Source organism: Carlito syrichta, unplaced genomic scaffold, assembly GCF_000164805.1.
Source record: "Carlito syrichta isolate Samal-C Ts95f unplaced genomic scaffold, Tarsius_syrichta-2.0.1 Scaffold305637, whole genome shotgun sequence".
Classification (NCBI taxonomy): Eukaryota; Metazoa; Chordata; class Mammalia; order Primates; family Tarsiidae; genus Carlito; species Carlito syrichta.
In genome coordinates this window covers 414,657-441,877 of record NW_007249733.1, presented here as the reverse complement: position 1 = coordinate 441,877, position 27,221 = coordinate 414,657, and the positions used below count along the sequence as shown (strand labels likewise).

The 27,221-nt window shown below is 37.4% G+C and overlaps 1 pseudogene; it reads left to right on the top strand.

Moving 5' to 3' along the window:
- Nucleotides 1-427: 427 nt before the first annotated feature.
- On the top strand, nucleotides 428-25,853 carry LOC103264255 (annotated as a pseudogene).
- The last annotated feature ends 1,368 nt before the right edge of the window (nucleotides 25,854-27,221 follow it).

Below are 27,221 nucleotides of genomic sequence, written 5' to 3'. Positions count from 1 at the left end.
GGCCTCCCCGGCCGTTCACAATGGCCATCTGCTTGTTGTGCCTTCCCAGATGGGCTCCATCAGCACAGATTCCAGGGTCTAGGAAAAAGAAAAGAGACATTTGGTAGCCAACTAGATTTTAAATTTACAATGCGAGGGGAAATCTGCATTTCCTTTTCTCTCAGCTTCACCATCACCTGAGTTATTTGTGCTCCAATTGAGCTGCCATCTTGGTTTACAAACTCACAACGTTTTATGATTTCCTGATGAAAGAATACTTTGAGAGGTAAAAAGAATCTGTTACAAAAATGTACATGGGCACTTTAATTATTGTGAACCAGTACGTTTAAGTGACATGTTGTGTCCTGCAATAGAAAAGGGGGAAAATTAAGATATATCATGAGTTTTATTAGGTAATAATAGAAAGCAGTAACTTAGGGCTTAAAACATGCCAGTTGATGTCCTGAGAGATGTTCATCAGGATGAAAAACAGGTAAAATAGTATTTCTAAGATAATAGTTATTTTAGAATCTCAACAACTATACTTTTTTTCAATTAAAATTTGGGGAAAGTTATAGCTGGATGTGCTATTTGATAAAATCAACGGAGAGGTGCATGTACTCTGCACTCTTTCCTCAGAGTGGGTAGCATTTTGAAACTATAATGGTAGCATTTTGAAACTATAATGTAATAGAACAACCATGTTATTGACATTGATTTGTGATCTTACTCAGATTTCTTCAAACTTACTTTTACTCATTTATGTGTGTTTATTTGGTTCTATTATTTCACATGTGTAGATTCATGTGTCTACCACTACAGTCAAGAAACTGAACAGTTCCATCACCAAAAGGATCCCTCCTGCTGCCCTGTTAGAAACCTAACCACCTACAACCCACTGTCTTTCATGCCTGGCAGCCATTAATAAGCCTCCATTTCTAAATGTTGTCATTTCAAAATTGAAATTATAAAGTATACAGCCTTTCAGGATTGGCTTTTTTCACTCAGTAAAATTCTTTGGCAATTCATCCAGTTGTTTGGTTCTCAACTTTAATTGTATCAATAGTTTGTTCCTTTTTATTGCAAGGTGTTCCATCCCATTTCTTCCAAGTGGTCTAAATGAATGTAAAGTTGTACATTGTATCTTCTTGTTAATTTTGTAATGACTACATGTTCTGTAATAATATCCCGTATTTATTCTTAATATTGAGAATTTTTGCTTCCTTGCTTTTTATCTGTGCTAATTACTAGAGATTTGTCAGTTGTTGTTTTTAAAGGGTCAGCTTTTTATTTCATTGGTTTTCTGTATTATTTTACTATTTTAAATAGTAAACTTTTGTTCTTTATCATCTCCTTCCTTCTGCTTATTTTCGGTTCATTTTGCTCTTCTTTTTCTACTTCCTTGGGGGTGGGAAATTAGGTTAGTGATTTGAGAGCGTTCCTTGTTTCTAATTTAAGAATTTAGTTCCATAAGTTTCCTCTCAGCACTGCTTTAGCTGCCCCTATGTATTTTGATAAACTGTGTTTTTGTTTTCATACATTTTAATGAATTTTACAAAATCTTCTTTGGCCCATGGAGTATTCAGAAGAACGTAGTTTAATTTTTATGTGTTTAGAGATCTTATGGATTTCTTTCTGCTACTGATTTCTGATCATAGAATACACTCTAAATTATTTCAATTATTTTAAATTTGTTGAGGTCTAGGTTATTTGGGTAAATGTTCCATGGATGCTTAAAATAATTTTAAAATTTATATAGAAAATTTTGGGGTGGACTCATATATGTCAGTTAGACCCTATTTTTTGCAGATTATTCAGATATTCTTTATCTTTGCTAGTATTTCTGTATAGTATTTCTATCAGTAGCTGAGAGAAGGTGTTGAATTTCCTAATTTTAATAGTAGATCTGTCTGTTTCTCCTTTCAACTCTGTCAGCTTTCATTTCACGTATTTTGAAACTCTGCTATTTGGTTCATACATATTTATGATACTTTCCTGATAGATTAATCCTTTTATTGTTACATAATGTTCCTCTGTCTCTAATAATTTATGTGCTCTGAAGTTTATTTTATTATTAGCATAACTACTTTTGCTGTTTAAATTTGACTAATGCTTGTGTGATATACTGTTTTCCATCCTTTTGCTTTCCACCTACTTTTTGCACTGAATTTGAAGTATGTATTCAGACCATTTGCATTTAAGGATGTAATTGATAAATTATTTTTTATGTCTACCTTTTTTTTCTGTTTTATGGCTCTCACTTCTCTGTTTCTCTCTTGTTGCCATCTTTGGGTTACTTAAAGTTTTTTTTTTTTTTTACTTAAACATTTTTAAGAGTTTCATCTTGACATACGTTTTTGAATGTATTTCTTTGTATTGTTTTTGTAGTGGTTGATCTAGTTATTACAATAAACATATGTGACTTATAAAAGTCTGTTGTTAACATCATTGTACCATTTTTAGCAAGATGTGGAAGAAACACCTTTTGGGTATGTTTCTTTTCCTACTTTTATATCCTTAACTGGAACATCACATGGAGTTATAATTGTGTTTCACTCATCAAATATAATTTATAAAACTCATGGTGAAAAGGATGTTCATTGTGCATACCCATATTTCTGCACCTTTCTTTGTCTTTTTTTTCCCCTTCCTGGTGCTTCAAGATACTTTCTTTTATCATTTTCTTTCTGTTTGAAATTTTATTTAGTCACAATGTAAGGGTAGGTCTGATCATGACAAATTCTCTTAGTTTTCCTTCACTTTATTTCCCCCTCTACCTGAAGATTCGTTTCACTGGATATAAAATTCCCAGTTGACACTTATTTTCTTTCAGCACTCAAAAACTGTTATGCCATTTCCTTTTGGTCTTCATGGTTTCCATTGAGAAATTCATTGTCCTAAGAATTGGTTTGAAATGCTATAACAAAATACCATAGAATTGGTGGCATAAAAACAACAGAAACTGATTTCACACAGTTCTGGAAGCTGGAAGTCAGGATCAGATGCTATCATGGTCAGGTTCTGGTTAGGGCTCTCTTTCAGTTTCATAAGGTATTAATCCCATTATTGAGAGCCCCACCTTCATCACCTAATTGTCTCCCAATACCCACCTTCCATACCATCACATTTAGGGTTAGAATTTCAACATACGAATTTAAGGAAGACATAAACAGTCAATTCCTAGCATTATTTATCGGTATTCTCCTATTAGTAGAGTGTTGTTTCTCTTTGGCTGCTCTCAAGATTTTTTTTTCTTACTGTAGTTTTGAAAAACGTAATGATTATACTTCTAGTATTTGTTCTGTTTCAGATTAGCTCTGCTTCTTGGATCTGTAGGTTTGTGTCTATCACCAAAATGTGAGACATTTTCAGACATTGTTTCTTCAAGTACTCTTTCAATCCTATTCCCTTTTTCCTCTTCTGGGATTTTGATGATATGAACACTGGACGTCTTGTTATTGTCTTACTGGTCCCTGAGCCTCTGCTCCATTTCTTTTTAGTCTGCATTATTTTTTTCCAGATAGGGTACATTTTATTTATTTGCTGTCAAGGTCACTTGATCTACTGTTGAACCCATTCAGGGTTAATAAAAAAGTTTTGTTATTATTATTATTACTATATTTTTTTAATTCTCTATTTTCCATTTGGTTCTTTTTTATGATGTCTGTTTATTTTCTGAAGTTTTTAAAATTTTGTATCTGTTTCAGGAGAATTTGTAATTGATTGATAAAGGATTTTTAAATTTTATTTTTAACTGACAAATCATAATTGTGTATGTATAGGGTACAATGTGATGTTTTGATGTATGTATACATTGTGGAATTATTAAATCAGACTAATCAGCTTATACATAACCTCAAATATTGATCATTTCTTGGTGGTGAGAACATTTAAAATTCTCTCTATTAGCTATTTTGAAATATACAACACATAGTCAACAAGTTTGTGATAGTCAACACCAAAACTCATGCCTCCTATCTGATTGAAACTTTATATCCTTTGATGAACATCTTCCCTTTCCCCATCCACTCCCACCCCAGCCTTCAGGAGCCATCATTCTACTCTCTACTTTTATGAGTTCAACTTTTTTGGATTCCACATACACGTATAAATGAGATAGAATTTTTTCTCCAACCTTGGCTTATTTCACTCAATATAATGTCTTTTATGTTCATCCATGTTATCACAAATGACAGAATTTTGGGGGTTTTTTTAAGCTGAATAGTATTCAATTGTGTATATATAAAACATTTTAAAAATCCATTCATTCATTGACGGACAGGTGAAGCATTTTTATAACTATTGCTTTACAGTCCTTGTCAGGTAATTCCAACATCTCAATACTGGCATCAGTTAATTTTGTTTTCTTATTCAAGTTGTGATTTTCTTGGTTCTTCGTATGATGAATGATTTTCAATTATATTATGGACTTTCTGTCTATTATGTTTAGAGATTCTAGGTCCTATTCAAATCATTTATTTTAGCAGTCAGTTTTCTTATTTAGGTATAGTACACAGGACTTGTGGGCCGTGCTTACAATAACTCTACATTTCAGAGACTTTGTAATGTTATTTTTTGTCTGCCTGTTTGTTTGCTTTTTTTCCACTGGTCCCTGCTGGTGCTGCCTGAGCCGATAAAAGGGCTTCCTCCTTTATGCCTGGAATGACCAGTGGATGAGAGGTGTGGTGGCGTTTCCCCTTACGGGTACTCCTGACTACCTTGATATCTCAAGACAAGGAAGGGGAATCTCGGGCTCATGGGATCAAAGAGGGGTCAGGACCAGGCTACTTATTATGAGTGGGCCTTCTTTTCAGTTCTGCCCACTTGTCCCATGTCTGTGGCTGGGGAATGAAAGTCTCATGCCTTCAGAGGCAAAGAGGATTTACCACCCAGCCACTTATTTTGACTGGGTCTTTCTTGCCCATCCCACCATATGCCCCAATGTCTCTGGGTGGAAGAAGAGAGTCTTGGCCCAGGTGAATCAAGTGGTCCTGTACTGTGCCACTTGCTGTAACTGCACAAAAATGCTTACTAATTATACTTCTAAATACAATATTACTGAAATAGCACTTAATAGTCCTAAAATGTTGGAGGCCATACTTCATTATTGAATGGCAACAAATGACGTGAAAATCCCCTATCTTTAATAAACAATCTGAATAAACAGGACATGTAAGAAAATGAATAATAACTATCCTTTTTTTTTTTGAGTTGGAGTCTCACTCTGTTGCCCAGGTTGGGGTACAGTGGCACACTCACAGCCACCCCAGTGTCAACCTGCTGGGCTTTGGCGATCCTTCTTCCTCGACCTTCCAAGTAGCCAGAACTGAAGGTGAGCACTACCACGCCCAGCTAATTTTTTTTTTTTTTTTTGTAGAGACAAAGTCTCACCAAGTTGCCCAGGCTGCTCTTGAACCCACGGACTTAGGCAGTGCACTTGCCTCAGCTTCCAAAAGTGCTGGGATTACAGGCTAAGCCACCAAGCCCAGCCAATTGCTGTCCTTTAAATGAGTGAGAGTGACTTCTAAAATTCATCAGTCCTTCTTTAGACACCACTACATTGAGCAATTTTATGCAATATTGCACCCTAAGCAAAATAAGACATATACCTTCCTGAGGCAATTATACTAATTCCAGTTTCAAAATACAGCCTATCGAGACGATATTCTTGGGCTCATTTCTATGTCTCCTGACCAGAAAAGTTTCTCTGAATGTGTAGAGTACCAGAATCCACAAGGCACAGTGCCCTCTCCTGAGTGTGACCCAGGTTCTTGGTGTTGCCTCTCTGCAACTGACACTTGCTATTGAGGACTAAGGGAGAGGACACAGTCAGAGTGGCTCCGATTTTCTTTTTTTGAGTTGAAGTCTCACTCCGTCGCCCAGACTGGAGTGCAGTGGCCGCTCCCGGCCACTGCAGCCTCGACCTGCTGGGCTCCCACGATCCTTCCGCCTCCGCCTTCCAAGTAGCCGGAATTACAGGCATGTGCTACCACGCCTGGCTGATTTTTTGATTTATTGTAGAGATGAGGTCTCGCTGCCCAGGCGGGTCTCGAACCTGTGGGCTCAGGCAATCCACTCACCTCAGCCTCCCGATGGCGCGGGATTACAGGCTGAGCCACCCAGCCCGACAATGTGGTTCCAATTTTTACAAGAGAAAATTAATTAATTAAATGCAGGTTACCAAAGAACAATACTTAGAATAATTAAAATGTACTTTTGTGTCTAGGTTCTATACAAAATACACAGCCTAAACTGGCTTACAGAAGGTGTCATTTTTGCTGAGGACTCACAATCAACTTTCTATGATTTGCACGATCTACACATCCCGTCATCAGATATGTTACTTGATATATTTTTAAGTTTCAACTTTCTTTGACGTTTTAATGTTAATTGGGGATTCTGCTTCCTCAGATAAGAGAGCTGTCATGGTGAAATTGTGCTTTTTCCATTTATTTGAAGGTAGGAATGTGTGTGAGCTGTAGGAACAGTGACTGAAGAAAAGGATGTTTAAAAAACACATCAAGATAGAATACAGTATCATACAAAAAATTTTGGAAAAGTAAAACGACACCAAAAGAGAATGTTAGTTTTGAATACATCTAAAAATTCCTTTATATACTTCCCTTCAAGAGATAGAGCTTAATCCCCTTCCCCTTGAATGTGGGTTGAATATAGTGGGTTGCATCTATCAAATAGACTGTGTCGAAGTAATGGTTTGACTTTCAAGATTAAGTCACAAAGAGGCTTGCAACTGTCTCTTCACTCTCTCTTGGTTCTGCTGTTCTGGAAGAAGCTAAACACCATGTTATAAGAATACTCAAGCAATTCTGTGTAGAGGTCCATGTGGCCAGGAACTGAGTCCTCTTTTTAAAAACCAGCAAGGAGCTGAAGCCTTCTGTCTACACTAATGTAAGTGAACCATTCTGGAAGTGGATCCTTCAGCCCCTGTGATGCTTTCAGATGGCAGTAACCCCAGGAAACAACTTGACTTGATCCTTAGCCAGAACCATCCAGCTAAGCTGCCTTTAAATTTTTGACTTGTAAAAATGTGAGAGAATGAATCCTTGTTAAGACTTCAAGTTTTTTGATAATTTGTTATACATCAATAGATAACTATTACAAATAATTTCCTTCATAGACTTTGACAAAAGATCACATCCTTTGATGTCCAGCAGTAAATATAGACTGACATATGATAAACTGTGGAAACATTCTGGAGAAACACAGAACTACTTGCTCCTAACAAACCAACTCCCCCTGCTCATATCTGCTCTCCAATACCTTCACTTCAATCTACTCTACTCTTGGATTTTTTTCTCACTGAGACTGGCAGATTAGGATAATAGGTCTGGTATGCTTTTGCTTTGGTAGACTTAAATGAGTCAAGTTCTCATATTCCATTTTTTGGTTTTGCAGTCAGGAGATTCTACAACAGAGACGTCTATCTCCAGAAATCAGATAACGAACTTTTAATTCACAAATAAGCTATTTTTTTTTTATTTCCATACTATTCTTGTTCTGACTTTAACGGGGAATTTTAATGTACCTGTGGTCTTCTTAAATGATTAATATCATATTAGAAATACATACAGAATGATCTGTATTTTAAAATGCTATGTTTAGATATATCAGCATATTCACCATTTAACACAAATATTTCAGTAAAACTATCTGGAGCAAGCAAACCTGCTGAGTTAACCGTTAAGTAGAAACTGTGAGGTAAGTAATGGCTTCCTAAAGCGGACAGTCTTGGGAGTGACATAATTCTGTCAATGGTCAGATTGTCTTCTCAGAAATCCTACTGTTATGTGCAAGGAACTCCCAAGCAGAATACCCTAAGAGTAATATTAAAAACTCTGGTCAATTCCAGTTTCTATATATTTTTTCCATCGAACCCTTCATATTCTTTTTTGTTTTTTCCAGAGTGACGAATGTATTGTAATGTGTTAGAGTAGATAGTTCTTAGAGGAAAAACAAACTCCATGTTTCCATTCTAAAATGACTACATATTTTCTCCACTAATAATTTCATTGATAGCATTTGACTTAGCAAACTAATGTGAATTTCATGATGATTCTTTTCTAAGAAAAATTATTTTAACCCCAAACTTGGGAGATTTTTTTAATTGAAAACTACATTTTACTAAAAGAGAATGAGAAGGTATAATTTTTTTCAAATGCCCAAGTTACTGGGAAAAGATTTTAAAAGTCACAAATTATGACTATATTTAATTAGCTTTACAAATGTTATAGTACTCTAAGTTGTGATCCAAACAAAAGAATAAAACATATGCATATCACCTTAGATATCTATCAGCATCACAGAACAACACATAGACTGCATTATGACAGAATTAATAATTCATAGCATTTCATTAGGAAAAGTTTCCTGAGAGGCGATTTGAATATTATGTCAGTATTAAATTGGAAAAAGGTACAACTAGAAACCTAAGTTTAAAGACACAGTGACAGTTAAAAATTGCTAAAATGAACTACTGTGGCATTTTAAAATTAAGATTAACAATTTTGCCATCACACAGAATCACCCTTGACACTTAAGGCTGATTTGCTTCCCTTGTGTTACTAAGTCATGACAATACCACCGCCTGTCTTATATGGAGTGAACATTTCAAAGGTCTGTCAACTGATCCTCAGGAATCCAAAAGGAAATAGCAAGTAGGTGTTACTTATCCACATGTGAGGTTTCCAGGAAGACCAGGGGGATTTGTACAGCTCAATATTTCTGGAAATTCACTTAATGCACTCTGTCCTTCTCCCCAGTGTCTACCCAGAAATGATTTAAGGATACAGGTTGCCTTGTCCTGATTTAGAACTAAGATCTTAATCACAATAAAACCCCTGCCTTGGCAGACCTTTCCTGGTATCTTCATGAAGACCTAGGCAATAACAGACACTCAATTCCTCACAATTCTCAGAGAACTGCCTTAATGGTTTTTCTGACCAGTCATTCTCTTTTTGGAATTTGCATTTAGACCCATTGGAGATAAAATCTTGTGCTTTGGGGAGCAGGTGTTAAGAGATTCAACAAAAGTAGGACTGACTGAGAGCCAGTCAGTCCTACACTGAGAACAGTGTAGGCTGAAGTCATCAATTTTATTGCAGTCCACTGTTTCTCTTGCTGCTAACAGCTGCTCAGAGGATACCGGGGAAGCTACCCTGCTGAGCAGATTTGAGTCAGAGGATGGAAAATCCACTTCATTTCCAGGCTGAGGGGTCCCACATTAAAAGACCATAAAGCTAAAGTCATTTAAATAGTAGCTCCAGGGGCACATTAACTTTGCCTTCTTAAAAAACGTCTGTTAATATAGTTCTCAAAGACAGGTTGCTTGTCATTTTACCATTCAACACGACATAGCAGGTTTTTACATTTGTTTTCCTGCCTTGGACATTTGTGTTTACTAATACACACACTATACACACACACACACACACACACACACACACACACACCACAGAAAGAGAGAGAGAGAGTTTGATTAAATGAAGAGGGAATGCATGCATCACTATTTTTATATGTGGATGCCACTGACAACATAAAGCTGACCCTGGCAATTTGAAACCTTTGCAAAATATTTAAAATGCTGAAATGGACATTTCATCATTTCTGTTGGGGGCAACACCCAATGTACATATTGCTACAAACTTCGCGAGGTTTTAAAACTCTGGATTGTTGATTTTGGAACATTTCTGCCCTGGAGGAAGGCCTTAGAAGAGCAAATTTGGAATATAAATTGGTCTTTGAGAATTCTGCTGAGTTAGATGGCTGGATGTGTGCTTCAGTCTTCCTAGAGAGGCCCAAAGTGATTCAAAGACTGACTGTTCCTGCTGCTGTCAGTTGGATGTTCCCTTGAGAGAGCCCTTGAGAGATGCAGTTTATGGGTGCCATACTGTAGCAGTAAACTACTTGGGAAAGGAGGAGAGAACGGGATTAAAATATGTCTGGCAGCTCAAGGATCTGGTTTGAATGCCAAGTAGCAGCTGAGACAACTGTGTTATAGCTTTACATTCCCAAAGGCGAAGGGATTTAAAAAAAAATCAGCCAGGTTCTTGTCTACTTTTTTGAGACTAGATAATGCAATGCTTCTCAACATCATTATTTTTGAGTTTTAAAAATAATATATAAGAGCATTTCATACCCAGGGCAAATTGAAGTATTGCATTTATAATCAATATGCCTGGCTAAATGGAATTATATAAACCTTGCTATGTAATAAGTAAGCAATTAATGTTATAACCAAATGATACCACCATGTATAAAATATCTGGATTGTTGTATTCAATTACTGTAATACTTTGTACAGTATAGACATTGGCATAGATCATATTTTACAGATTTTTTTATGACCACAATATAAAAACATCAGCATTATTTTATTTTAAGCAATGGTTTTTATTAAATTATTGAAATAATTGACATTAGATATTTAAATAGAAAACTGAAAGATCAACTAAACCCATCAGCTGCTTTAATATAGGATTAAATGGTAGTTATAAGCAATAGAATATTTAAAATAGCTTTCACTGACATTTTTAAATTTAGAAAAGATAAAGTTAGATACAATCCTTTTAAAAAATCAACTATTGATAGATTTAGAAATTTATGTGATAGTTGGAGATGGAATTTTTCCAACTTGTTTTTATTCTAAGTTGTTTTGTAGTTTTATTGTGACATGACTGATTTGTCTAAGTAAAATTTAGACAATTTGCATAGGTGGAATCTTAGTAATCTCTTTGTGAAGAAAATCAAGAAAGTTATTTTCATCCAGACTCTACTTCTCAGCTTTGAAACATCAGTGAGAACTTCCAGCAGATGCTATTTCACATTTAAGAGCACAAATCCGGTTTTGGCTAAAGTGAGAACGTCCTATTTGGGGACGCTTCTCGTGGAAAACCATCTGATGTGATATCTTTGGTGCAAACAAGGAGCTACAAAAGTGTGCCACTGACAGGGCCAGGGGTTGAGTTATGAAGCCTAGAGTGAGTCAGCATTCATTCAGTTCCTCTGGCCATCTGTCCTTGTCCGTCCTTCCCTTTATATCGGCCAGTGTCTGAGTCCTGGCAGAAAGGCAGCAGCTGTTGGACCGTCTTCCTGAAGACACTGAAGCCTCAAGCCTGAAACTTCACAGAAAAGGAAATACTAATCTGTAAACATCATCACCCTTCAATCACTTTGTGCCTGAGTCATGGGGAAAACCCAAAGTGATTTGTAAACACACTAGCATGCAAAAGTGTTCCCTACTTCACACCTTTTGTTCCATCTATAGGGAAAGCAGGGTCCAGATGCTTATGTAATTCTCACCTTAACCCCACACATTTTGAAAATCACAAAGGGCAAGGGTGGAAAGAAAAAATACTTGGGTAGGTCTGATTCTTACCATATGTACCAGATTTCTCGTAATTTTCATCAAGCATTAAAATATTCCAAAATTTTCAACATTTTGGTCTCAAAAAGTGAGTCTTCCATATTGACTCTCATACCTGGAAAGACATGTGTTTTTCATTCCATGTCTTATTCATTTGGAAAATACAGTCAAAAGAAGTTTGGTAGAAAATCCATGAACCTGGAGCATACCGTGAACATCCTCTTATTGTCAAATTTGCACAATCATTTAGACTCACATGGCACAAGCATATTATTTTACACACAGTAGGTGCTTAGTCCGTGCTGGTTTCATTTGATTTAACTCAATGATAAATGTTACATGGTTAATGATAGATTACTTGATCGTTGTTATTCTACATCTCTCAAGAATATGTCACTGAATTTTTAAACTAAAAATTCATGAATTTTACAAGGAATGACAGTATGTTAGATGTCTCCCAAAGATGATCTTCAACCCTCAAAACAACACCATAATATAGATATTACTCTCTTTGCTGCTAACGCATGAATAGAGGAATGATTGTCATTATTAGGAATATTGTATCTCTTTTCTTCCTGGGAAGCATTGTTGATTCCTCACCAAGTCCACCTGATAGAGTCTGAGTATTTCACTGTCTTTGAAAAATACTCCAGAGTTTTCAAGGCTGGCTCATTTTCCATAAATAAGAAAATGTAATTTTCCAAGCCCCTGTTTTGTTCGCTATGTGGCTCTATAAAGTAGAAAAACTGCAGCTTGTGCCTGCAAATTTCATTCGGATGCTAACTTCTCCATAACAATAAATATAGCTCAGTGAGGCCCAACATGGAAGTCACCCTTGGTGAGTATCTAAGTTATCTATCATGGAAATACTGAAGTTTCCCTTCAGAGGATGCTCTTTCCAGTAAGGATTATGATTCTTATTCTCAAGCATGTTATATTTTTAATAAGCTTATTGAAGCCATAATGTATTCACTTTTTAAAAAGCATGTTATCATTTTCAGAAGGCACCTAAATTACTCACTAGATTACAACCTTCGAAATCTTCCCTGAGCGTTTTGATAATATATTTTGAAATTCTCATTCAATCTTACCTTTACAATAATATTTCTGTCAAGTGGGATTTCTTGGCTGTAAAACATGATTTTTTAAATATTTATTTTATAATTTGTTTGGATTAAGACACTGTAAACCTTTTACTGAAGTTACATAATGGATTGAAAAAAGATAATTTCTCAAAGTGCCTCACAAAACTAGAGCGTGTCTGAAAGCTGAGAGACCAAGATCTATAAAATCTAATTGATAAGGATAAAATGGATATCATATTAAGAAAAGATTATCGGATTTACTGGTAGCATCTGTGAAACTTTTTTTTATCTGAAAAAAGCTTCACAACTCTTCTTAGGAAAATGTATATTGTCATTGTTATTTTCACAGTTTTAATGTATTCCCTAAAGCCTTATTAATGTAATCTAGAATTAATCAAATGCATGTAGTAAGAATGAGGAGAATGGCAGTAAGATGGCTTGACCTTGTCCCTATAATTGTAGCCCACTTGAAGTGACTCATGAGAAAAATGATGACCTTCAATGGCAATTAGACTATATGAAAGTCTCAAAATGACAAGCATCTCATTCTGCTTAAAGCTACCCAAAAGAAGTAGGCCGAAGAAAATGTCAAATAATAACTACATGATGAATGTGTCTTACTTTTTGTCCAGCCATTGCATACTGCTAAGTATTTAAATAGAGTATATAGATATGTGTTGTGTGTGTGTGTATCAAATTTAGAGAAATCTACCCAAAATATTTTGATTAAATGTTTAAAATTGTGATTTATTAGCATATGGTTATATAATTTACTAGTATTTCATTACATTTTTAACCTACTTGCTTCCTTAGAAATAACCCAAAGAGAACTGTGAAAAAAAATCCCTTTGCAAATGATCAAATAAAATAAAATTGCTAATTCTGACAATTTATTTTTCTCCTAATGCTACTATATCACATAGAAAACTGTAATAAAAATTTTTCATTTTTATATTGAAAAAGAAATACACAAGTTAAATATTTCCCTTTCGATCAAAGTGCCATGAACTTGAAAGGATTTGCAAAGTGGAAACAGGTGTAGTCAACTGTTGGAGTATTTTTTAAATTGTTTGACACGTTATAATAGTGTGATCCAAAACTGAAACTTGACATTACTCTAAGCATTGGAAGATCATAAATCACTTTAGACAGCACACTGTGGTCTTAGTCCTTTCACACTGAAAGTATTTCATAACTGTGGTATTATTACACATTAGGAAATAAAAAACAATGAAAAGTTTAAATAATAAGATGAAAAAGCAACTTATTTTTATGTTTTATGAATTATATATAATTCAATATTGTTTGTAAACCAATTAAAGATATTTTTCTGATTTGGTATATTTAGATATTTATTTTATTAAAGCTGAACAATTCTTAATGATAATTCAGAGTGGACTTCATACACATTCACATTTTATAGTTGATTTAATTGATATTTAAAATTAGAAGAAATTAAAACTTTGGATAAAACAGAAACTTTTCTATTAAATTTGTTTTTGTTAGTAAAAAAAAAGACAATTTCACACAAGTACTAAGAATTTCTTTTGGAATTTTTTTTTCCAAGGATCCTCATTTTTTCCCATAGGAACAGGCTGATAACATCTTTATTTATTACCTTTATTTCTAACATCATGATAGGTATAAAATAATGCTGGTCAGGAAAATAGCACACAGGAGTCTAGTTTCTTCCCCTTCTCTCCACACTGATGCTCTAGCTCAAAGTACCTTTCAAAAATTAGCAGTCACGCTAAATGCTTAAGATTGTTTCATAATGCTTCATAATGGCTCAGAAACAACTTGGATTGACTTTCATCATCAGTAACAAGAATAAATCAAAGTCATTGCTTTGCTAAGCCATGGTCTGACCATGTGGCTCCTTGAGCCATGGTCACCATGTTTCCTAGCCTTGGTCCCCTTCCCTACCTTGGGGAGATGAATCTCCAATCTTTCTCTCTAATATACTTTCTAAATAAACTATATATTTTCCAATCTAAAAAAGAGAATAAATTAAGCCCATTTATTTCCATCAAAATAGATATTTCAACATAAGCCAAAAATATTTAATCATTAAAGACATGTAGTTAAGCAATTTGCTTTAGGTTAACCTAAATGTGTATCTAAAAACATTACTCAAGACATACACATTTTATCAACTTCTCAAAGAAATAGAGCAAGTCATTTTATTATTATTTTATTTTTTTGTCAATGTTCACCCATTTGGTCTTCCCCCCCCCACCCATCTTGGGTCCCAAGTGATTTACTGCTGGATATTTGTTCAATTCCCTCATTCTTTGTAATTTCTAGATCCGCTTCAGGTAAGTAAACATATTATGCTAAGAATAAAACTCATCAACAAGAGTATTAACATAATAAACATTTGTATACCTAACCTTGAATTGTACCCCATATATTTAAAACAAAAAAATTTTTTAGGAAAGAATAAAACTCAGGCATGTAGCTATTTTTAACATCAGACTATACCTTTCCCACGCTCAATGACACCAACAATATATGCTGTGACTTGATTTTTTTTCTATTTTCTAAAGAATTCCTTCCTGTTATTAATTTTTCAAGATCTGAACACATCTCATGGATTGAAGGCATCCAAACAGTCTCTAGCAGGAAAATATATATCACACAATCCTTTAAAAATGCATACAATAACAGCTGGGATGTATAACAACAAATGAAGGGAAAGATGAAGGAAATATGCAAATCACAAGCTTCAAAAAACACATAAATCTTGATGAAGTCTTATCATAACTCAGACAGAATGTTATCCTTTCAAAATCTGCCAGATCACGTCAGACATTATACCCAGTTTTAAAATTCAGGTGCTTTGAAGTAGTTATCTTTGAAGGCCTCTAAGCACTGGAGTGTGGTCATTCCTCAGATCACAGCAATTGATGCCTTAGTTCTGTGTTGTCCTGTTATTTTTGTATGTTAGTTACTGTTTCGTCTTCAGTTTAATAAAAAAGTACATAAGATTGTTCTCCAGGATAAATCATATGAAAACTTTAAACTCTTTTGCATAAAAAAAATGTTAAATGTATAAATGGTAGCTTTTTTCTTTCAAGTTACTGTCTCCTTCAAACTCACTCCATCTACTTGGTTTTTGTTGCTTGCAGGTAAACTTTTGCTCAAAACGTACAGACTTTCTGGTCTCATATTCACGTCTGTGTTCTTTCACTCAAAATTCGGTTCATATGTCTACTAGGTATCAAGCACTATTCTAGTTAGATACATCCATGAACAAAGCTCAAAAGATTCTGAAGAAACATATATTCTAGTTGGGGAAAGGCTTTAAAAGTAAAGAGTTCTATGGAAAAAATAATAATAATCGAGCATGGTAAAGGAGGTCAGAAGGCCTAGGTTGAGGGTAAGAGGCAGTGGCGGAGGTTGAAAGGGGTAAGCAGAATTTAGTATTAATGATGGAGATCCAGAATAAGCTTCATTGAAATGCTGAGATTAGACAAGGAGGTGAGTCTAGCCAAATTGATCTCTGAGAAGAACATTTCAAAGTCGATAGAGCAAGACCTTAAAACAGGACTATGTCTGATATGCTCACACAACACCAAGGAAACCCGTGGGCTGAAGCTTACCGAGCCTGTGTAAAATGGTAGAAGGAGCCAGTTGGGGAAGGGGCAAGGGGGAGAGCCTGAAAGACCATGTTGGCCATTTTCCGGACTGGGATTCTCTGCTGAGTGAAAAGAAGGTGTGACATAATATGACTTATGTTTAAGAAGAATAACTAGGCAACCAAACAAGCGATTGTGGTGGTTCGGAAAACAGAAGTAATGGCGAGAATATGTTTTGAAGAGAGTCTTCATCATTTCCTCACAGACTTGACATAGAACGTGAAAGAAAGAAAAAAAGACACATATTGCTCCAAGAGTTCAGCTTGAACAACTAGAAGAAGGGGAGTAAAGCGGGTTTTCGGGAAACAAGAAGGAAGTAAAGGAGCAGATCAAGGACAGAAGATTTGAAATTTTAAAAAGTTTTAAACACAGTGCTTTGTGGATGACTATTCGACAGCCAAATGGAGATGTTAAGTGGACAATTGACTATATGAATCTATAGTTTGAGAGCACAATCTAACTAGGAAAGTTATTAAAAAATTTAGAGTCATGAACCATATAAATATTATTTAAAGTTATGAGACTGAATGAGATAACCTAGTCTAAAGCAAAAAAAAAAAAAAAATCTAAGCATTGGTCTTTGCCAGTGTTTTAATGGGTCAGATAAAAGAGAAGGAACTAGCAAAGGCAACCAAGAATAAGCAACCAGCAAGGAAGGAAGAAAATCAATCAAATGCAGAGTCCTGGAGATAAAATTTAAAAAGATAAAGAGGAGAGAGACAACAACTATATTAAATGCTGCTGATAGATTCAGTACTACCAGTCAAAATGTTCACATGCTGTTAGAATTAAGGTAGAAGGCGAACGTTAAGTTTTGTTCTGAAAATTGGAGATCAAATTAAAATGTTTAAATGAAATGTCTTCAGAAATTATAAAATTATTATCAGCCTGAGCAACATAATAGGATACCATCTCTACAAAAAAATTGAAAACATTAGACAGGCTGGTGTCACGCACCTGTAGTCCCAGTTACTTGGGAGTCTGAGGTGAGAACATCACTTGAGTCCAGGAGTTTGGAGCTGCAATGAGCTATGACCATACCACTGCAAACAAAAAAGTTGCTTATAGCATTACTCTGCTGTCTTCTGAAGCTCTGATTTTGATAAAGATATTGTCATTCCATATATGTGACAGTATCCGAATTGGATTTCAGCAGCCAAACTTTCCATGATATTGGTGACTACTGAATCTGAATTTACCATCTTTACCAGCCTCCAAAGGCTTTTCGCTCTTGAATAGAAGAACCTTGGAATAAGAATAATCTTTAGCTCATTTTTCATCCTCTGAAACCTTAGAGGTTGTTCCAACATATGTTCAATAGCATATTTATGGCTGTGACTGAAGCCAGAAAACTGATTGCATTTAATCCTCTCATTATTACCTTTGGGAATAGTACACAAGTACATACTTTGAATTTTTTTCCTAGTACTGAAATGAAAGAGACCATAACAAAACTTTGACACAATAAAGGATGTCTGCCAAATGCCAATCATTTTCCAAAGGGGTCTTTTGGGGAAATTACTGATGAAAACCCTTCCTAAGTGCTTTCTAAATATTAATACCATTTTGGAGCATGAATTCATACTTGGCACACAACCTTCACTGATTCTCTCTAAACTTAAACCCAGGGTATCCAGACAATATCTCGCCATATCAGCAAATATTACATAAATAAATTTTACAAGAGTCCCTCTAGGTTTCTTTTTTAAAGATTTCTCAATTAATCCTAATCACCTAAAAGTCTCCTTCAAAAAAAGCAAACTTTTTTAAAATGATGAATTTTATCATAAATCAGTTTAACTTTCAGCAAAAGAAAGATTATTTCTTCATAAAAGTCATGGGTATAACAAAGAAGAATGCTTACATTTTAATAAGAAGACTTAATTCACTTATTAAGTATATAGTGCAATCGGGCGTTGTCTAAAATACTTGGTATACACATCTCAATCAACTGTCAAGCAATCCTTTGATTTAGATATGATTATTATGCTCATTTTATAGATAAGTAATCATCTTGCCCAAATCAAAGTTAACAGGGTAAGTCAATACTGCTCTTTGGAAAGCCACTGTGATATTTGTAGTTCAGGAACATGAGAGGCAGTCCTGAACTTGACATTTAATGTTTATATCATCTTGAGAGAGTCACTTGGTCCCTCAAAAGTCTTAATTCCTTCATCTGCAAAAATCACAATATTATCTTTATTTTTAAGTGCATGATAGTTGAAAAAATGCATAATGTAAAACTATAAAAATAATAATAAAACCCAAACTCTACTGAAGTGCATAAAGTAAAGCTTTAAATTCTTTATTCTGGTAGACATTGCCGGTTGTATTAACTAGATTCCTCCAAAGAAATGAAAACAATAGGATATGTACATCTAGATAAATTTAGCTCAAGGAATTGGCTCATGAAATCATGGGAACTGGAGAGTACAAAATCTTACAGGGCAGACCAGTAGTACAGAGACCCCCAGGGGAGTTGATATCGCAGTCTTGAGTCCTAGGGCAGTCCAGAGGGAGAAGTTCTTCTTTTTGGGGGGACTTCAGTTTTCACTGTTAAGGTCTCCGATTGATTGGATGAGGCACAATCAGATATTAGAGAGGGTCATCTGGATTGCTCAAAGTCTGCTAAGTTAAATGTTAACCATATCTTTAAAATACCTTCACAGCAACATCTAGACTTGTGTTTGACCGAATGACTGGGCACTATAGCCTAGCCAAGTTAACACATAAAATTAAGCATCAGAGCCTAACCCTTCTCAATTTGGTAAACATACACAACTTAACCCATACTTAATTGTAAAATAAAGACAATAATGCAGTCATATTTTTGCTCAATATGGTACAACTATCTTGGATTCAACCTAAAACACACTAACACTTTCCCAGAAGAATGTGCAGATTCCTTAGGTGATGGTCACTCTTCTCCTTGATATCCTATAATGTAAATACTATGATATAAACTTAGTATATCTCGTGCTATATGATAAGAGAGGGAACAGAACAAAATATTTGCCCCCCCACACACACACACACTTTTAAAAATAAGGGAAAATAGCACGCGCCTGTAGTCCCAGCTACTCAAAAGGCTCAGGCGGAAGGATTGCCGGAGCCCAGTAGGTCGAGGCTACAGTGGCCGCTCTGGGTGACAGAGTGAGACTCCAACTGAAAAAAATAAAAAATAAGGGAAAAAAACGCTCTTGACAATCCTCATTCCTGTAACTGGTCACATGATCATTGCTGGTATTTATGACTACATTTTCCTACTATCCATTTTGTGTTTTCTTTGCTCTCGGCAGGCACCTCAGAGGGTTGTGGCTCATTACCTGAGAGGGTAACCAAATACTTCTTCCAAAAAGTTTTGGGCCATCATTTGTCCTACCTGAATTGAATTAGAGTTTTCTGTCAACTTGAATCACTGAACATGGTAGTCCTAAAAGACATCTGAAGAGATCTTTTATGTTCCAGACATGCTTTCTTACCTCCATTGAGGGTAGCAGTTCAATTTCCCCTTTGTTATCAGGCTCAATCACACAACCAGTACAGTATTTACTTTGTTAGTTGTTTTGCAGGGATGTTCCAGAAAGGGACCTTAGTGCTGGAGCTCTCCCCTGTTGAGTGGTGCCTGAATATCACGCTTCTGTGAAACAGATTCAGAGGCAAGAGGAACCAAAGGTAGCCAAGTAACAGTTTTAACTTCCAGTTCAATGGAATTATTGCTTTGTCTCCCAGTGAAATCATTACTCACATTAGAATTTATAGACTTATAGACCAGCCAAGCATAATATCATGGGGACGGGAAGCAAAAAATTTGCTGGTGGGTCACTAGAGGTAATGGTACCATTCATATCTACTTCTTGATTCCTGGATCCTTGGATTTGACTATTGGAGAAACAGCACCCTGTACTGGGTGCTGATTTAAAATATGTACAACCTACTGGAGAATCTTTTGACAGCCCAGCAAGGTATAGCCATCGAGCTAGCTAGACTATACCTTTGTCTTCAAAAGACCATTCCAGGTTTTATCAAGCTGGCTGCTTTAGAATAGCAAAAAAACATGGTTAGAACAGTGAATTCCATGAGCACAGGTCCATTGATTCATGGCATTTGCTAAGAATTGAATTCCTTGATCAGAAGAAATGTTGTGTGGAACACCATGGGAGGGATAAGGCATTGTGAAAGTTCTCAGATGGCAGTTTTAGCAGAAGCATCACCTAAAGTGAAGGCAAATCTGTATCCAGAGAAACTGCCTATTCCAGTAAGAATGAAATGTTGACCCTTCCCTGACAGAAGCAGTTCAATGTAATCACTATGCAGCCAGCTGATAAATCTAGGGAATGTCACCATATCAGAAACTCAGTGGTGGTCTTTGCTGCTGGCATATTGGGCACTCGGCAGTGGCTTCAGCCAGGTCACTTTGGTGAGTGGAAGTCCATGTGATAGCCACCATTTCTGCCACCATGGTCAATTTGTTCATGAGCTCATTTTGCAAGGATAAAGTGGCCAGCGTACCACTTCTGCTGAGGTTCCCCTTTGATGAGCATTCGCGTAGGACACAAATATCTTCATGTTTTTCTCCCATTCAGAGAGGTATATCCATCCACATATCTCTTCCCCAGTCCTTCTCGTCATCAATTTTTCAGTCATGTTCCTTCAAAAGCCCTAACCACTCAGCAAAATGATCGAATCCCTATACAATCACATATGCGCCCATTCCTCCTTCCAAAAAAGATAAACAGTCAGGCACACTGCTCAAGTCTCTGCCCAGTGGGAAGCTTGTTCTTCATCGTTGTTTTGCAGGGATGTTCCAGAAAGGGACCTTAGTGCTGGAGCTCTCCCCTGTTGAGTGGTACCTGAATATCATGCATCTGTGAAACAGGTCTTAGTATTCTCTTCCTGTGTCAACTGATCGTAGGGAACTCCCTAGGAGGCTACAGGTGAAGGCTGGGAGAGAGGAGGCAATAACAGCAGTGGGAACCCTGAGCATTTGGGCCATTTCTGCATATAACTTACTATCCCTTTGGGGCCTGCCTGAGCCCAATCCCATATACATTACCTACATTTGATGATGGAATCTGCTGTACACACTCACCTTTTTGTCTGGGTGCACCCGGTTTATGAGGGGCAGCTCAGTTTTCATGGTAACTTGATGGTCCGTGGTTAAGCAATCAGTCTCCACTAAAGCACAGTAGCAAACCAAAAGCCATTTCTCAAAAGGAGAGCAGTTATCCACAGAGGATAGCAGGGCTTTGCTCCAAAATCTGAAGGGTCTGCACTGTGATTACTTACAGGGGCCTGCCAAAGGCTTTAAACAAAATTCTTACCTACCACTGGCACTTCAAACACAATTTGATCTGCTGGGCAATATGGTCCAAGTGACAGAGCAGCTAGCATGCCATCCTGGACCCGTGGCAGAAAACCTGCTCTTGTTCTTGGACCTACACGAAACTAGCAGCTTTTTGGTTGCTTCGTAAACAGGCTGGAGTAGCACAATCAGGTGAGGGTACATTTCCTCCAAGATCCAAAGAGGCCTACTAGGCATTATACCTTTTTCCTGGTTGTAGCAGGAGCCAGACACATCAAGTTGTCCTTCACCTTAGAAGGGATAGCTTTACTTGCCCTGCGCCAATGGACCCTTCTAAATTTCCCTGTGGTAGAATTCCACTGAATTTCAGTTGGATTTACTTCCCACTCTCTGACACTTAAATATAGAATAGTCGCTACTTCTTACTTGCTTGGTCCAATCAGTATGACATCATTAATGTAAGAGATCAGTATGCTGTCTTGTGGAGGGAAAAGCAGCCAAGTTCCCTAAAAACTAAATTATGACTTAGGACTGGACAGCACATATGAACCTGAGATAGAACAATAAAGGTGTGTTATTGACCTGGCCAACTGAAAACAAACTACTTCTGGTGTTTCTTACTAACAGAGATGGAGAAAAAAACATTCACCAAATTAATAGCTGCATATCAGGTATCGGGGGTCTGTTAATTTTGTCCAAACAATGAAATACATCCAGTACAATCGCTGCAACTGGAGTCACTGACTTCTTAAGCTTACAATAATCCACTTTCATTCTCCAAAACCAATCTATTTCTTCTTCAGGCCACATTGGCAAGTTGAGTGGAGATACATGGGAATCGCTAAGTCTGAATCTTTCAGGTTCTTAATGGTGGCGCTCATTTCTACAGTATCGCTTTTGATTTACTATTTTTCTAGAAAGAGGCAGTTCTAGTGGCCTTTGGTTGACCTTTCCCACCATATTAGACCTCACCCCCTAGATCAAGAAACCAGTGTGTGGATTTTGCAAGTTGTTGGGTATGTCCATTCTAATTATGCATTCTGGACTAGGGAAATAACTACAGGATAGATGTGGATACCCACTGGACCCACTGAGAAATGGACATGAGCCAAAACATAACCTTCAGAAACCCGACTCTGACTGGTAGATTACCAAGGCAAAGTCTCTTGGAAATGATGTCAATTTAGAACCAGTGGCCAGTGATCCCTGAAAATTCTTTTATTTGCCCCAATGCACAGTCATCCTGATAAAAGATGACTGTGCATTGGGGCAAATATATAGTTTGATTCTTCCACAAGGTTACCCAGCCTTCTTAGAGGATTCTGGGTCTATAACTGACTTAAGACTGGGAATTGATTGAGCAGTCATGGCGGTCTACTTTTATAATTCAAATTAGACTTTCATTCACTTGACTCTACTGCTTACACAGTCCAAGCTAGAATTTAGTAGACTTCCAATCTGTTTTACTTCTAGAAACACCACAACCAACTAGTCAATGTCAGAGATCCCTGTTCTGATTACTGCTGACTCTGTTGTCCATTACAAAAACCACACTCACCTTGCCTTTGTTCATTAAGTGCCGCCATTTTGTGATACAATAACTTCTGTTGTATTTAAATTTTCTTGTTTAGTGGCAGCAGTTCCTGCTATAATTTCTGATATACAAAGAAGAGTGAACACAGAGCTCTTCACTGAAGTTGAAGCTCCCCTCACAAATTTGTTTCTCACAGTTGTGGCAGTAAGTATGTCCTCTGGACTCTCCTGAGATGGTTAAGGTGGTCTTGCATGATAGAGTCACTCTTACATTCCAATCTCCCTCAGCCTTCGTTCCCTTTCTCTGCTGCATATGAAGGCAGTTTAGGCATTTCAACTCATTAAATGAGGTCACCTTTTGGTTCCTGTTTCAGTCAACCAACCAACACACTGTTGGAGGCTTTTCTAACCTCCAAAGCTGCAACATTAAATCCAGGCTCTCTACTTAGTAGGCTCATATGAGATCTAATTTGAAGATCTTTCTACCAATATCCGCACCTTCATAATTATTCCAACACCCATTCTCCAAATTCCTAACTGTATAAATCAAGAAAAACATGTAGTTTTGTTTGACATGCAGTACACCTCCTCATGATCACACTTTGTGATTGTCTTAGTCCATCTGGGTTGCCACAACAAAATATTGTAGACTGGACAGTTTATAAACAACTAAAATTTATTTCCCACAGTTCTGGAGACTGCAAAGTCCAAGATGAAGACACCAGCAGATTCAGTGTCTGGTGAAGGTCTGCTTGCAGGTGTACACGACGGTTCCTTCTCACCTCAACCTCACATGGTAGAGGGGGCAGGGCAGATGTGGAGTCTGAGATAAGGGCATTAATCTAATTCAGGAGTGCTCCATCCCATGACTTAATCACCTCCCAAAGATCCTAACTTCAAACTCTCTCACACCAGAGTGTGTCTTGAGGTCAATCGGCAGTGTCTTGCAACGGCCCTCAGAGGAGGCCGTTACAGTTTTCTCAGGTAAATCATTGTCAGTCTCCTTTGGTGGGGGAACGACTGCTTCTGCTGGTAAAGAAGACCCCAGCAGAATTCAGAAGTTCATGGTCCTCATTCCCATCAATATCTTCTCATATGACCACATTTTAGTTTTTAGTTTCCCAATCAATGCCCTCACTTTTTCAGCAGAAACTCTGTGAAGTTGGGGATTAAATTTGTGTTACAATCCAGGCCACTAACAGGATGAGAGTCTGGGCTAATTTTCAATGTTTTCTGCTTTGTGACTACAGATGATAAGGGTTTTTGTTTTGTTTTGTTTTGTTTTTTGAGTTGGAGTCTCACTCTGTTGCCCAAACTGGAGTGCAGTGGCTGCTCCCAGCCATCGCAGCCTTGACCTGCTGGGCTCTGACGATCCTTCCGCCTCAGCCTCCCAAGTGGCTGGAACTACAGGCGCGTGCTACCATACCCGGCTGATTTTTGATTTATTGTAGAGATGAGGTCTCGCCAAGTTGCCCAGGCGGGTCTTGAACCCGCGGGCTCAGGCAATCCACTCACCTCAGCCTCCCAAGGCACAGAATTACAGGCTGAGCCACCAAGCCCGGCTAGATGATAAGGTTTTATTTCAAGGCAGACATAGATTCAGGTCTTTTATGCAGGACTTGAGTTAGAATTTAACCACTTGAGTTCATTGTTTTCTTTCTCCACTCTCCCCAGCGCAATTAGGAGAAATGAACTGTGTTATATTTGTTAGGTTTGACAGAAATGTTCTAAGGTATTAAATGCACTCACTCAAAAATTTGCCTTGCATAAGTATTTTATTAGAAATGTCTAATGATGGCTAGGTGCAGTAGTTCATACCTGTAATCTCACTGTGCTGGGAGGCCAAGGTGTGAGGATTACCTGAGCTCAGGAGTTCAAAACCAGCCTGACTAATATGGCAAAACCTTCTCTCTACAATAAATTAAAAAATTAACTGGGCATGGTTGTGCGCCTCTGTAGTTCCAGCTTATTGGAAGGCTAAGGTGGATGGATCACCTGAGCCCAGCAAGTTGAGGCTGTAGTAGCTGTGACCATGCTACTGCACTCCAGCCTGGGCAACAGAGTAAGATTCCAACTCACAAAAAGAAGAGGAGCGAAGAGGAGGGGAGAAGAGAGGAGAGGAGAGGAGAGGAGAGGAGAGGAGAGGAGAGGAGAGGAGAGGAGAGGAGAAGAGAAGAGAAGAGAAGAGAGGAGAGGAGAGGAGAGGAGAAGAGAAGAGAAGAGAAAAAAGAAACATCCAATGATGATAGTTTTCATATCTCTGTTGACACATCATAACACAGGCCATCAGAGTTCTCTTTGCTACCAGAAAGAATCCCTTTAAATCTAATCAGATTAGATAACTGATTCCAAAAATCCTAGCACCGATTCAGAAGACTCATCTTTAATATTTGATTCTGTCATTTCCAGGTGTCGTGGAGCAGAGCGGCCCGCGGCCTGCACAGCAACATACCCACGTTTTATTGTGACTACTGTGATACATACTCACCTGTGACTCTCCATCCATGAGGAACCCACACTGCAGTGGTAGGAAACACAAAGAGAATATGAAAGACTACTATCAGAAATGGATGGAAGAGCAGGTTCAGAGCCTGAGTGACAAAATAGCTGCTGCATTTCAACAAGGAAATATACCTCCTGTTCCATTCTCTGCTCTGCTTCCTGCAAGGACAATGATCCCACCTCCCCCTAGTCTTCCAGGTCCTCCTCACCCTGGTATGATACCAGCACCCCATATAGGGGGCCCTCCCACGATGCCAGTGATGGGCCCTCCTCCTCCTGGGATGGTGCCAGTGGGACCTGCTCCTGGAATGAGGCCACCCATGGGAGGCCACATGCCACTGACGCCTGGGCTCCCAGTGATGCGACCTCCCGCTCATCCCATGGTGGTGCCCACTCGGCCTGCAATGACTCGACCAGACAGATAAGGATAGGGGGAGGATTCTTTATCAGATTTATAGTACTTGTTCTACTTCCCCAGGAGGTCATGGTGCTGTGACTCTGAGTGTTTTCTTAAGAGCATGTAAGAAAGCCTTGTTCCCACTTCATCAGAGAATACTTTTGGAGAGGAAAAGTGGAACCAAAAAAGTACTGTTTTCATGTGTATTGTGAAATGTAAAAATAAAATTATCAACTCTTTTAGTTAAAAATATATATATTTGGTTCTTCTAAAGCCAATCCCAGTACCAAAATTTGTATTACTCAGGATTCTCCAGAGAGAGCCATTAGGATGTATCCAAAATCTGTGGGGTAGGCCAAAAGAATGGAGACCCTGGGAAGAGTTGATTTTGCAGTCTTGAGTACTAAGGTATTCCAGAGGCAGAATTTTTCTTCTTTGGGGAACCTCAATCTTTTCTCTCTCCTAAGGCCTTTGACTGATTGGAAGCGGCCCACTCATATTATGAAGAGTAATCTACATTATTCAGATTTTACTGAGTTAAATGTTAATCCCTCTAAAAAATACCTCCATAGTAACATCTAGAATAGTGTTTGGCCAAGTGACTGGGCACCACAGTCTAGCCAAGCTGACACATACAGTTAACCATTTGCACTATTCAGTATTTACTGTTCCACTCTCATCTTTCTTTTTTATCTAACCAACAGAATCTAGACTTTGTAAACAGCAGGCAAAACTCAACTAAAATAATTCTATTTCCCAGCCTCTCTTCTACTTATGGCTAATGAGATTTCAGCAGAAATCTCTGAGTCCAAATTCCAGGAGAGAGCCTTAAAAGCATGCAGAATCAGTTAACACAAGATTTTGTCATTCTCTTTGTACCTTCTTCATGCCAGAGGAGCAGAAGCTATGAGTGTGGGGGTGGAAAGAAGAAGGAAAATCTGTCTTCTGAAACACAAAATGACAACATTGAGAATTAATGCCTCATCCAGAGTATGGCAGAGCAGAAAAACAGAAGGCATGTGGGTCCTTGAGGTCAGAGTGTAATTCTAGACTATCAATGTCTCATCATCTTCAATATGAGAAAAATCATATCTCTATTTGATCAGCCTCTCTAATAAATCTCCTAAGGCAGCCAACCTATGCTAGACACTTGACTGTTCATCAGCAGCCCTCATAGTTTATTTTTCAATATTAATCAGAGGACAGCTTTCTCTTCTTTTTGAAGGAATTCATAATTCCTTACAACTGGTGTTTTCTTGTATCTAGAGATATATTGTAGCTTAGATGCAGATAATGTTAATATTTTCTTTAAATGGTTGTGAAGATCAGTTATAAAAATGCAAAATTGTCTTTGCAAGAGAAATTCCTTGTAAAAAGTTCTGAATAGTTTTAAGTA